The sequence below is a fragment of the Etheostoma spectabile genome, unplaced genomic scaffold (assembly GCF_008692095.1).
Source record: "Etheostoma spectabile isolate EspeVRDwgs_2016 unplaced genomic scaffold, UIUC_Espe_1.0 scaffold314, whole genome shotgun sequence".
Classification (NCBI taxonomy): domain Eukaryota; kingdom Metazoa; phylum Chordata; class Actinopteri; order Perciformes; family Percidae; genus Etheostoma; species Etheostoma spectabile.
Window position 1 is genome coordinate 202,939 of NW_022605583.1, and position 4,743 is coordinate 207,681.

General features: G+C 41.1%; 1 protein-coding gene across 8 annotated transcripts in view; it reads right to left on the reverse strand.

Annotated features, from left to right (window-relative positions):
* The window catches only part of numb (NUMB endocytic adaptor protein), a 51,883-nt gene that overhangs the window by 30,747 nt on the left and 16,393 nt on the right, over window positions 1-4,743 (reverse strand). The gene's annotated exons all lie outside the window — the stretch shown is intronic.

The window sequence follows — 4,743 nt, forward strand, 5'->3', positions numbered from 1 at the left end:
CGTGATTATCATTTTGGCCATAACCGTGCAGCCCTAGATAGACCACACAGAAATGAAGGGTACTTTTCATTTAAGGCCAAAGGTTGCATGACAGGTGTAATCATCACGGAGTTTACTCACTAATTTCATTAAAATCTGTTTGTCAAAATACATGTCCAAGGGCGAGCTTTTAGAGCATCACAAATAAAACAATACTAGGGCAGTTTTAAATGTATTTATTTTTACAGGAGTGAATGGAGAATAGAGAGGTATAGAGGGTATTGGGAGAGGGTGGGGAGACTAGAGAGAACAGGAGGGTGGGAGGGGGTAAAGGCTTTGGAGCAGGAAAGCAGGATCTGATCTCTGCTGGAGCGGTCACAGCTCCTGTAGTCTGGTGACGTGAGGATCTCTGGCTGTTCTCCTACCAGCGCTAATGAGAACAATTACACAAGGACCATTTATACTCTCTATGTGTTCTTCTACGCAGATACAAGCAACAGTGAAGGACAAAAAAACAGAGCTCTCTAAAGACTCTCACATGCAATATCATCAATGTACTCAATTATGGACATAGGCACACAGAGTCAACAATGGTGGTGAATTGTAAAGACAGAAAAGCACAGAGGAGGAGACACACAGGACGAACAGAAAAATAAAAGTAAAGAAAGAGGAAAAATAGGACTTTTTCCTTCAGTCAGCGCTGTGGTGCTGCCTGGGAAGTAAGGAGGGAGTGCTGCTGCTGGCTGTAGATGTAACAGCATTTGAATAATCTCTCCAGGAATGGAAAACTGATTAATCCTTGTAGAAGGATCCTAGGGATGAGTACAGCGGTTGGGTTTCAAAGAAGAGAGAGGGAGGGAGGGACGGGCAAGGAGAGGGAGGGAGCGAGTAAGCGTGAGAGAAAGAAATAGAATGGGCAGCAATTCAAGACAAAAAGGCCCCACTGTCTCCTTTCATGAAATGCCCCACCACTGTGCCAGTTGATACTCTTCATCCTATTTTACACGGCCTTGCTCAGGGAATTATTGTTATCTGAGTTCAGACTGAGTTTATAGTTTGGAGAGCAACATAGATAGGATGGCCTCTATCAATGAGGCCAGCCATCCGTGATGCAAAACACGCCTGGCCAGCATATCTGCAGAGCGCTGTTATCGTGGAGCTGGCCGGCTTGAGGTGACAGTGCCTCTGTTCTGCTCCCAAATGGCCATATGAAGAGAGAATTTGAAAATGCTGTCACTGTGGTAATCCAATTTTCCGGACCCCGCTTTGTGGCTTGGCATGCTTATGTAAAAAGAGGGGTAGAAGGAGAAAAAAAAAAATTGGATGAGAGTGTGCAGTAGAGCTGCACGATATGACCTAAAATCTAAATCACTATTAATTGTACATTTTACCTTCTAAGATAAATGAACGATAATTAATCCCGTTGTTCTAAATCCTCTTTTCTGAAGCCAAAATGTTTTCATGCAAAAACTGTTTGACAGTGCGTTTTTTGTGTGCACAAGTTGCTCAGTTGACACAGTGTTTGAGTTATCTTCCATTATGCTTTCCATGAGGCTGACTGGTCCAGGCAAAGTCATGTGACTGTACACGTGGTAGAATGTGTTTTGAGGAGAAAGTAGGCCTATCAACAGGAATAAAATATTGAAATTATTGTCATGGGAAAAATACGGCCATGACAGCTTCAGAATTACGATGCCAATAATTGTTAAATTAATCGTCCAGCCCTGGCGGGCAGTGCATTAAAAGCCAAGCCAAGTACACAAGGGAAAGGCTGCATGTCTACGGCAAACTTTGGGAACAGGATCAGGGTCAAAGGTCAGGTATATCTCCTTTCTGGCATCCTGGTTGGTAGGTTTATGATGACAACCGGGGGAAGTTAGCCAACCAATCTCTGTGTATTTTTATTACCAATAACAGTAAAACAAATACAGTAACACTGTCAGCAACTGGAGTTGAAAAAGTCAAACAGTATTGCACAGGGCTGCAATAGATTTAGTGACAGTCTAATATTGACATTCAATGTTCAATGTCAAGAGAACCATGTGAGATGGGGCTCCCAGCTGATTCCCTTCATTAATGCTAATCGTTAAGGCTCACCCCTAAATGTGATATTTTGGGTCACATGCATCAGAACGGAATTACTGTATCACAGTCTGAAACTCAGAGGCAGTATGACCTAAATGCAGTCTATTCAGTGTCATACATATATACATATATTTATTCAGTATTGGCAAAGTGGCTAAACTAAATAGTTGGCATCACTGCTGAAAATGTGCGGTCCTTTTCCCTCTACCAGAATCTATTTCTCCGGCACTACCCTGTAGTGCAGTATCTGTGGTGATTTTTTTTTTCTGTTCAAAAAGATAGCTTTCCCCAGAGAATCTAACTTTAAGAACTGCTAGATATTACCTTGGAATCCCAGCCACATCTGTCCCCAGTGAGAGTGTTTTCCACTGCGGGGGACATTGTCACAGCACAGAGAGCAAGCCTCTCACCAGACAATGTGGACATGATGGGGTTTCTGAAGAAGAACGTACAACTCCCTTAAATCAACTCCACAACCAGTTTGGTTTTTTTAAGAGAAAAGTTGTTTATTTGTTCAATGTTTACTTACTTGATTTGTGGTTTGGAGACCTCAGTGTGAAACAATAGTATTGAAAAACAGTATTGTTACAAAGAAAACATAACTTTAGCTATTTATTTATATTATTAGGTATATCATTAATAATTTGCATAGTTAATATTATATTAATTAAATATTAATATTGTTCTTTGGTGTTCAGTTTATACAGGTTGTTCAAATGTTATTTGTTAAAAAAGAAAAATTCTCAAAACGTTAGTCCGACGGGGTTTGTTATGGGAAGTAAGGCTCTCCGTGTGTAGTAAAGCACCGTAGGCAGCAGCTGACGCAGCGATGTGCATAGTTTTCCATGGGTAGTCAGTGAAGCTACTGTAGTCCGTGTTTTATGTTCGTTGCAAAGCCATGCTAATTCTAATATAATTAGCCTAAAGAAATAAGCAGAAAGCTGTTACCATCCAGGCTAAAGCTAATATAGTTAACCTAGGAGAAACAAGCAGAAAGCTGTTACCATCCAGGCTAAAGCTAATTTAGTTAACCTAGGAGGAACAAGAAAAAGCAGAAAGCTGTTACCATCCAGGCTAAAGCTAATATAGTTAGCCTAAAGAAATAAGCAGGAAGTGTTACCATCCAGGCTAAACGCAATATAGTTAACCTGGAGAAACAAGCAGAAAGCTGTACCATCAGGCTAAGTAATTTAGTAACCTAGGAGAGAGAAACAAGCAGAAAGCTGTTACCATCCAGGCTAAAGCTAATTAGTTAACCTAGGAGAAACAAGCAGAAAGCTGTTACCATCCAGGCTAAAGCTAATATAGTTAACCTAGGAGAAACAAGCAGAAAGCTGTTACCATCCAGGCTAAAGCTAATATAGTTAACCTAGGAGAAACAAGCAGAAAGCTGTTACCATCCAGGCTAAAGCTAATAGTTAACCTAGGAGAAACAAGCAGAAAGCTGTTACCATCCAGGCTAAAGCTAATATAGTTAACCTAGGAGAAACAAGCAGAAAGCTGTTACCATCCAGGCTAAAGCTAATTTAGTTAACCTAGGAGAAACAAGCAGAAAGCTGTTGCCATCCAGGCTAGCAAGCTAGTAACCTAGGAGAAACAAGCAGAAAGCTGTTACCATCCAGGCTAAAGCTAATATAGTAACCTAGGAGAAACAAGCAGAAAGCTGTTTGCCATCCAGGCTAAAGCTAATATAGTAACCTAGGAGAAACAAGCGAAGCTGTTGCCATCCAGGCTAAAGCTAAATAGTAACCTAGGAGAAACAAGCGAAAGCTGTTACATCCAGGCTAAAGCTAATATAGTTAGCCTAAAGAAACAAGCGAAAGCTGTTACCATCCAGGATACAGCTAAATAGTAGCCTAAAGAAACAAGCAGAAAGCTTTTACATCCAGGCTAAAGCTAATATAGTTGCCTAAAGAAAACAAGCAGAAAGCTGCTACCAGCCAGGCTAAAGCCATATAGTTAGCCTAAAGAAACACGCAGAAAGCTGTTACCATCCAGGCTAAAGCTAATATAGTTAGCCTAAAGAAACAAGCAGAAAGCTGCTACCAGCCAGGCTAAAGCTAATATAGTTAGCCTAAAGAAACACGCAGAAAGCTGTTACCATCCAGGCTAAAGCTAATATAGTTAGCCTAAAGAAACCAGCAGAAAGCTGCTACCAGCCAGGCTAAAGCTAATATAGTTAGCCTAGGAGAAACAGCAGAAAGCTGTTACCATCCAGGCTAAAGCTAATATAGTTAGCCCAAAGAAACAAGCAGAAAGCTGTTACCATCCAAGCTAAAGCTAATATAGTTAGCCCAAAGAAACAAGGGGTCCGTCTGTCCCAACTAACGTTACGGTTTGGAGCCACGACACTGGAAACATAACACTAATCTACGACAGAAGTCTGTGTCTGCTCTAACATCATTTCCACTGATTTAATGTTCTTGGATACACAGAGTGTGTGAATTTATCAAACCAACGAGCTGGCCCCGCAAGTCCACCGCAACCTGAAATTCAGAGAAGCAGCATGCAGTCACTGTCATTCACGTTAGCCTGGATGGATTATTATATGAATACAATGGTGTCATGCTAGTCAAGCAGCGTATTTCTACCTAATTTCCCTCCAAAACCACTGAAGAAGAGTATCGTTAGTCACAGCTTACTTGCTATGGTGTTTGAAGCATTAAAGTTCAACAAAGA